Genomic DNA, 9,310 nt, shown 5'->3' on the forward strand with positions numbered 1-9,310 from the left:
GTCTCGATCTCTTGACCTCGTGATCCACCCGCCTCGGCCTCCCAAAGTGCTGGGATTACAGGCTTGAGCCACCGCGCCCAGCCCAACTACTGGATTTTAAGACTTGTCACATAGGTGCAGTAATCAAGACAAGCGCGGCCCATTGATTCATGGAACAGAATAGGATACGGAAATAGACAAATATATGAACGACTGATTCTTGACAAATGTGCAATGGCCATTCAAAGGAGAAAAGGGTAGAGTTTTCAGCAAGTACTGGAGCAATTGGATATATATTTGCAAAAAGCTGAACCATTCAGAATAATAATTGTTGAAAGTTATGGATATGATAATTATCCCAATTTGAGCTTTACACTATATATACATGTATTGAAACGTCACATTGTACCCCAAAAACATGTACAATTATGTGGCAATTACACATTTTAAAATTACATTTTAAAAGAAAAACAACTCAATTATTCAAAATGGATCATAGACAAAAACGTAAAACTTAAAATTATAAAACTTCTGGAAGAAAATATAGGAGAAAATCTTTATGACTTTGGGTTAGGCAAAGATTTCTTACATATAACACTAAAAGCAAGACTCAATAAAAATTCTGATAAATTTCATCAATGTTTAATCCTTCAGTTCTTTGAAAGACATTGTTAAGGGAATAAAAAAGACAAATCACAGATTATAATAAAAGACTGGCAAAGTATATATCTGATAGAGGATTTACATATAGAATATATAAGAATGCTCAAAACAAACAATGAGAAAACAACACAAATTTTTAAATGTGCAGATGCCTTATCAAAGAAAATGGTATACAAATGGAAAATAGCACATAAAGAATGCCCGACATCATTCCTCAGCTGGGAGATGCATGCTCACCAACACACAGTATGTTAGCCATTTTATCTCTTAAACAACAAGATAAAATAGCTAACATACTAGAGTTGGTGAGGATGCAGCGGAATAGAACTCTAAATATATTGCTTTTGGAACATAAAATGGTATCACTCTTTGAAAAACACTATCTACACAACTACCAAATGTTCTAGCCACTGCACTCCTAGCTGTTTATCCAACAGAAAAGAAAATATATATCTGTACAAAGGTCTGTACACAAATGTTCATACTAGCTTTATTTGTAATAGCTCAAAGCTCAAGCCAACCCAAATGTCCATCAACAGGCAAATGGATAAACAGATTGTGGCATAAAGATAAAATGGACTGTTAAAAGACAAACAATAACTCAAAAGGGATCATAGATGCAAAAGTAAAAACTTGAAATTATAAAACTTCAGTAAAAAATAATGATATGCATGGCCAGGCATGGAGGCTCACACCTGCAATCCCAGCACTTTGGGCAGATCACTTGAGATCAGGAGTTTGAGGCCAGCCTGGCCAACATGGTGAAACCCTATCTCTACCAGAAATATTAAAAATTAGCTGAGCGTGGGAGCATGCATCTGTAATCCCAGCTACTTGAGAAGCTGAGGCAGGAGAATTACTTGAACCTGGTAGGCAGAGGTTGTGGTGAGCTAAGATCTTGCCACTGTGCTCCAGCCTGGGCAACAGAGCAAGACTCCATCTCAAAAATATATATATAAATACACAACATGTATGAATCTCACAAAAATGATCCTGAGTGAAAGAAGCCAGACAAAAATGAGTATACATCATATTCTTAACATAAAATTCCAGAAAATGCAGATTATAGTGGCAGAAAGTACTTCCCTGCCTGGGCAACAGGGCAGGAAGAGATGGGTGGGAGGTAGATTTCCCAGGGGCACAAGAAAACATTTGGGGGTGATTAATGTGTTCATTATCTTGATTGAGGTGATAATTTCACAGATCTATACTACATATGTCCAAACTTAGCAAACTGTACACTTTAAATATGTGCGTTTATTGGAGGTCAATTATATCTCAAAAAAGCTGTTTAAAAATAATAAGATGAGGTTGCCTATTTGAGGGTGCCCTTTTGCCAATCTAAATTTTGGCCTCATTGCAAAATTTTTCTTGAACAGCATTTAGGAACAGACTGACATTGTTAAGCTTAATGCTCTGTGAAATAGTCTAAACTAATTGTTTCAAAAGGCTGTGGCAGCAGTTTTCTGAGATTATATCAGAGGACACTTTTCTTCTTTATGTAAACATAAGTTAGTGTTGCCACTAGATACCGTGCAATGCTTTCACTGCATTCATCTCCACCATGTTTGTGCCAACTGCTGAATGTGTTATTTCACCTAAAGAGGACCAAAAACAATGCCTGGAATTACCCTTGTCATGCCTGTCATGATACAGTGTGACTTCTGCAGGCAACAGGTCAAGGGAGACAGCAGATTTGAAGCACAGGTGGACTGGGAGGTGTATATGTACGTAGAGTACGTTCATGTGTGGGAAGGCTGAGAGACAGTGAAGGACACGGACACAGAGGGACATACAAAAGGACTGAGTCAAGTATGAATTAATAGATACGTTCCCCTTCTGGAAATTTCTTCCTAGGCTGGGCATGGTGGACTTTGGAGTCCAAGGCAGATGGATCACTTGAGGTCAGGAGTTCAAGACCAGCCTGGTCAACATGGCAAAACCTCATCTCTACAAAAAAATACAAAAATTAGCCAGGTATGGTGGTGGGCACCTGGAATCCCAGTGACTTGGGAGACTGAGGCAGGAGAATCGCTTCAACCCAGGAGGCGGAGGTTGCAGTGAGCCGAGATTGCACCATTATACCAAGCCTGGGCAACAAAGTGAGACTACATCTCAAAAAAAAAAAAAAAAAAATCTTCCTTGCAGAAAAAATATTGGGGCGATCACTTGACTTCTAAATAGCTGCTCTCACTCCTAAATCTTCTGGTCCCACCCTCAGGAATTCAACATCCACAAATCGATTCCTCAGTTTTTGCTTATGGAACAAGTCTACAAACAACAGACACGCGTGCATACTTGTGCATCCGAAGCCCAGATCCCTCCAAAAACAGTGCAAATGTTGCCTTTTATTTGCTTCTCAGCAGAAGTTGTCAGGAACATGTATTACTGTGAAGGCCTCTCTTCCTCACTCTCAATGGTTCCGTCTCACTTCGTGTCTCTTTACACTAACTCACTGTTTCCTGAATTCAGCTGTGCCAATAGTAACCTGGATTTGATTAGAACAATGAAGATGGCCCATCATTACTGTTTACCAACTACTTTTTAAAAGTGATTTATTTCATATATTTATTTTTTCAATGTGCCTTTAGTTCTTTAAATAGAAAGCCATTATCCCTTGGTAAAGGTAGAAGGTAATTCTAAAAATAAATACAATGAACATTCAAGCTGTGAGTAAATGTCTACAGAATTTCCCAGAAGCCTCCAGGTCTACATGCAGCTCTTTCTTTGTGGCTAGTATGTCTAACTAAGGCATCTCTAGCACTTGCTGATACCCCTTTTTAACAAAGGGCTACTTTACTTTCTTCTTAACTAATAAATAGGACTGAAAGAGTTTTAAAAAGACAATAACTGGTTACACGTGTTGAGTGTGCGCCACCTGAAATCATCTCAAGCCATCAGAGTTCCCGCCTCTGAGAACTCATTGAGAGCCTGTCTCTGAGCCTTAACGGCCAAGATGTATTCAGAGTTCACATAAAAGTCTGACCTACTCTGAGGACCTGGGTGTAAGTAAGCATCAGGGCCCCACTAGCTCACATGCACCTTTGTCCAAATGAAGAAAAGTGCCAGCTCTGGGCAGATGAGCCCTGCCGTGTTCAAGGTTTGAAGAGAGGTGCCCGTGGGAGTATTTGAAAGGAGCTCCCTTGCTCCAGGCCAACTTAGCCTTCTGCTAGGCAGCACATGAGGTGGATCTTGGCCCTCCTCCAGCCCTTGGCTGGGTGCTCTTGTGCAGTGATCAATAGGCTCAACTATGTATGATGGTTTGCCAAGCATTATTTAAGCCTCAGCATTTTCACTAGTTACTATAAATTCATAATACAGTGGCTTTTAGGGCTTTTTAGGGCTACCCGTGATGTCCCTCCTACTGCACCCAAATTCCTTTCTATTTTCTGCCTTTGGTGGGTGCAGTTCCTCAATACAGGGATGTAGAAGGGGACTCTTGGAGAAAAAGAAAACATTCACAGTTCCCTTGAGAGTTCCAGATGTTACCTGGTTTGGGCTCATCCCTGCTCACCTTGTCACCTGCTACATTCAAGGCTGGCTCTGGAGGACAAGCATCCCTTCATGGAGATGGCCGGGTTTCTTTCAGTCGTGCTGATATTGAATAGCTGAGTAATTAGCCCAATTTGGAGGTATGCCTCTTTTGCCAACGGCATACACTGATGAACAAGTCAAGGTAAATTATTGAGAGCAGCAAAACTGACAACAAGAGGGTCTGTTGTTTAAGTAAATGCATTCTGACTGTCTGAAGGCACAGCTCTGACCTGCAACATTAGAACACTGACAAGGGTTGGCTCAAGCAGCAAGAGGTGGATTAAAAATGCCGCAGAGACCTGATGGCAGGAGGGGCTGGGTTAGTATTAGTACAGACAGGAAGCAGATTTTTTTTTAATTTGTTTTGCTTCTTACACTTTGAATTCTAGGTCACTCACAGCTCAGCCTGCATGATAATTTTTAAAAGAGGATTCTAAAACATAAGTTCAAAAATGAATTTGTTTAGCCTTTTACAATAGCTTACGTAAAGCCACCAACTTAACAAGTCCACATAAATAAGTCAGACTTGGTTCATAAAGACCAGTGGGAGTTAGAGGGATTGATGAGAAGGAACTACATTTGTCCAAGCACAGGAGCATTGACTGGTTAGTTCTCTTTGAAAGTAAATCTAAAAGGTCCTCTAGCTCAGTCTTAGGGCCCATGCCCATTGGTGACAGGGCAAGGGGATCTAGAAGACAAAAGCAAAGGTCATCTGTGCAACCCCTACTAAAACATGCCCCACACCCAGAGGAAAACCACCCCTTCTGCCTCCAGTCCAGACTTTTTTTCTGCCAAAGCCAAAGGATAGATACCTAACAAAGATCCGAAAGGAACTGCTTTTGAATACTAATTTTAAAAGAAGGAAAGAGAAAAAGTAATCCATCTAAACCAAAAGTGTGAAAGCAGCATCAATTCATAAGCCAACGTCAACTGATGAGCTGTGACTGCTTTGAACACTGAGTTAAGAAGGATTCTGGGGTTACATCTGGGACTAAAAGACAAGGGGCTATGTTTGATGATAGCTTGAAAATACGGGATGACCCAGTTTAGATCATCATGTTCCACCACAGCCCATCCCTCCCCAGAAACCCTTGGCCAGCATCAAAAATCAGTCTTTTCCTAAGAGGAAATAAGTTGGTATAAATGTTCTTTTTAGAACAAAAAGATGAAACTGAACGTGATGACAAACTGCTCATTCAGAAGAGCATCAATGAAGCAACGATGAGACCCCCCCACCCAGGCTGCCCAGAACAGCTCTGTGAGGCCCGTGTGACTCCAGAAAACACTTCCAAACCAAAACCCCTGGCTGCCTAGTTTTTAAATATCACACTGCTGTGTCAACAAGCTGACAAGTGGTCTAACTCTAATAATAGACAGTCTGGTGTAGTTTCGTCTTAAGTGCTAGTTCTCTTTTCACTTTTGGGACAAACAAGGTCTTAAAGGTCTTTGGTTTTAAAACTCGTATTCATGAATATCAGCCCACTAGAAAAGGAGACATTCAACCCTAGGCTAGGCATTGCCCTTGTGCCATAGACAAAGTTTTTGGGAACTCTTGGAGGCCTGAGACAGGTCTAACTACCTGCTGGTTATTAGCACTCACTTCATTATACAGAGAATGTGGTATTTGACAGTCTTAGATTTCCACTGGGTTCCAGGCATGAGCATCTCAGAACATGGATTGCCTCCTGCTGGCCCTGCTATGACCCTCCCATGAGAGGGCCAAGGATCCTAGGTACAAGGAACTTGTCACGGCCTGGATATGACACATTTAACTCCTGCCCAGCTGAGCTTGTAAGGGTCCAGCAGTCTCCAATGGAGGTGACTCTGAGTTGCTAGTTTAGCAAGTAAAAATATAGGAAGCTCAGCCAAATCTGAATTTCAGATAAACAACAAATAATTTTTAGTTGTTATTTACTGTAATTCAGGTTTAGCTGGTAGCCTGGCATTTATCTGGCAGTTCAGAGACCTACACTGGTCTGTGAAGAAACAGATGTAAGATAAGCGCCTCTGTCCTTCCCTGAAGGGATTTACTTACCCTCCCTAGTTCAATTGGCCACAACAGCTAAGCTTGGTTTTTTGCAGATTTCACGAAAAATGGACAGTAGACCTTCAAAAGCTGAGCTCATCACAGTTGTACTTGGAGGGTGTTAATGGTCATTGGACATCAGGAAACATTTACTAAAGCAATTGTTTTGGCAGCTGGTCAGGAATTCAGGAAGCATTCTAAGCCACTGATCATTACTGTGACAGTTCAATACGTGGGAAAGGCATTTGGGAGCCTTGTAAAAGTGCAGGATGTGGTAGCACATCAAAGCCCCGTCATCATGCATTTGTCTTAAACTCTGCACTGTAAGAGAGTCTGATTAAAAAAAAAAAAAGAAATAAAGAAAAAGCACATGAATATATACATACGTAGATATATAAAACAAAGTTTCGATGTACTCATACATGCAATAGATAAGCTTAACTTACAGAAGCAATGCAAGAAATCAAAGCCATTTTTTTTCTTTTTTTTCTTTTTTTTTTTCTTGAGACAGAGTTTCACTCTTGTTGCCCACACTGGAGTGCAATGATCTCAGCTCACTGCAAACTCTGCCTCCCAGGTTCAAGCGATTCTCCTGCCTCAGTCTTCTGAGTATCTGGGATTACAGGCACCCGCCACCATACCTGGCTAATTTTGTTGTATTTTTAGTAAAGACAGGGTTTCACCATATTGGCCAGGTTGGTCTCAAACTCTTGACCTCAGGTGATATGCCCACCTCAGCCTCCCAAAGTGCTGGGATTATAGGCATGAGCTACCATGCTTGGCCCAAAGCCATTTTTTAAAAATCACCTTGGTCATACCCTATATGACTTATACAGGGAAAGCAGAGGTCAACAACATGGATCAAAGTCAGTCTAAGCATGTAAAAGTTAGAGAAACTTAAGAAAATTTAAGTCTTAGAGATTCAAAATTGAACTCAGAATGTATAAACATAGGCACTTACTCAAAAAGGTGTGAAATCATTCAGGGAGCACAGGAGGGCTGGGTCTATTATCTCCCAGGATTTTCTACCTCAAAAAGTGAACAAAAGACAAAGTTATAACAAGTAAGTAATTACTCAAAATTTTTATTTGCAGGATCTTTAAAAGATAACTGCCCAAAGTAATTAAAAAGTATAATATTTCACTCAATGATTATTTTTCAATATTAACTTCTATTTCCTCACTAAATACACTGTATGTCTATGCATTAAAAATCATTTGAGTACATGATGGAATGACAAAAATAGCCCCCAAAACTTGATGTTTAGATTTAAGCACACTCACATTTCTCACTGATAGATCAACAGCCATTGACTTTTCCCAAAGTTACTAAAGCAATTGAATTTAAGTATTTTTTATTGCCTATGCTATAACTTTGTATAAATCTCTGATAATATTGAATCCAAAAACTCTGCCTTCTCTTTTACAATTATTCCTCGTTACAGCTACTCTGTCTTCCGAAAGAAAGTACAAGGATCCTAAGCCAGAGGAACGTGTCACAGGCTGAAGATGACATGTTTAACTCCTACTCAGCCGAGATTGTAAGGGCCCAGCAGTCCCCAAGCGGAGGTGACTTTCCCTGAGTTGCAAGTTTAGCAAATAAAAATATTTGCTAAATCTCAGTCAAATCTGAATTTCAGATAAACAACAAATGAGTTTTTAGTTGTTATTTACTGTAATTCAGGTTTAACTGAGCACCCTGGCATTTATCTGGCAGCCCTACTTCCCTCCACAACGTGTTTCTGTGCATGGTGTAGACAAAAAGATATTCCTTCCTAACATCCTGTCGGGAAGACTGCAATGTAAGCAGATATAAAGTTGAAGAATATTGCCATTGTCTGCACCTCATTCTTGAAAGCCTCATACTTTAAGGACTTTCAAAGTGGCTTCGTCCTGGACTTCCAGTAGGAGAGGTTCTCTTGGCAGGAGTGGTGGCGCAGGGCGGGAGCAGAAGACAGTGGCACGTGGTGCCGTGGGAGCAGCATGTCTACAAGTCTTTCAGGATCCACTCCTCTCATAATGCACAGCTCCTATGGCATTTTATGAATAATAATAATGTGTTGCTACTTTTGAGCACCTGTTTACTATTGGCCAGAAGCTAAAATTGGCAAACGTGTTTGGATGCCTCCCATTGAGAATGGAGATTTAGCTCCACATTTTGAGACTGGCTCAAAACTACTCCAATAAAAACAAGTGGAGTTTTAAAAGTTCTATTCACACTTTAAAAAAATTATTTCCTTTGAGCCAGGAAAAAGCAGCTGATCTTTCTTTTTCTTCATCTTGAGCTTAAAACATTTTCTTTGTTCCCTTCTGCTCTTGATGAGGCCTTTACCTACCCTCAACTAATGACTCCCTCAGTCAGTAACTTGTTATCTTTCCCCACCTGCAGAAAGTACGTTTAGGAAAAAGACAACTAAGAAGAGAAAAAAAAAAATCAACCACCCAGGGATATTCAGAGGTTTAATTATTGCCTGGAAAGCAACAGCCTTTCACAGCATCTTTAAGACTGATTTTCATAATTACTTACTGATTGAAACTGGGACTTGCAACAGAGTAAACTCATTTCCATATTAATATTAAGTCATGTTTAATGTGGCTCAGGACCCAATTCAGGTTCTGAAAACATGGACTACGTGGAAACTGAAGAAATTTAACCCATAGGGATAAATTTGCTACTTGTCTCGCAAATGATTTTCCATTCAATAACCAGCTTTCAACAAACTTACATTTGTGCCGTGATAACTCACAGAGAGAGAGTTCAGGCAGTTACCTCACACCATCACGGACACAGGACCTCCACAGACCTGACCCATTTCTCTCTCCCTGTCCCTCCCCGCTGGTTCTAATGCTTGTTTTTGCATCATCTCTATTTCTCTGTGTGTCTCTCTCTCTTTCTCTCTGTGTCTCAGTCTCTCCATGTCTCTGTGTATTTCTATATCCGTCTTTATCTCTCTCTGTGAGCCATTCTCTCTTCTCTCTGTCTTCTGGTTGTGTCTCCCGACACTCTCTCTTTCTGTGTGTCTCTGTGTATGTCTCTCTCTCCATGCTTCCCTCTGCCTCTCTACGTGTGTCCTTCTGTGTCTGTCTCCGGTCTCTCTCTCTCTCTCTC

At 40.5% G+C, this 9,310-nt stretch overlaps 1 protein-coding gene across 6 annotated transcripts in view; it reads right to left on the bottom strand.

Annotated features, from left to right (window-relative positions):
- Positions 1 to 9,310, bottom strand: part of LYPD6B (LY6/PLAUR domain containing 6B) — a 199,061-nt gene that overhangs the window by 128,455 nt on the left and 61,296 nt on the right. For 2 of the 6 annotated variants that reach the window (XM_037736593.1, XM_037736591.1), the window contains exon 2: positions 7,164 to 7,227. The exons of the other annotated variants lie outside the window; for them this stretch is intronic. The gene's annotated coding sequence lies outside the window, so the exon portion shown is untranslated. The remainder of the gene's footprint in view (positions 1 to 7,163; positions 7,228 to 9,310) is intronic. 6 annotated transcript variants of the gene reach the window in all.

Source organism: Cebus imitator, unplaced genomic scaffold (assembly GCF_001604975.1).
Source record: "Cebus imitator isolate Cc_AM_T3 unplaced genomic scaffold, Cebus_imitator-1.0 Scaffold27, whole genome shotgun sequence".
NCBI lineage: Eukaryota > Metazoa > Chordata > Mammalia > Primates > Cebidae > Cebus > Cebus imitator.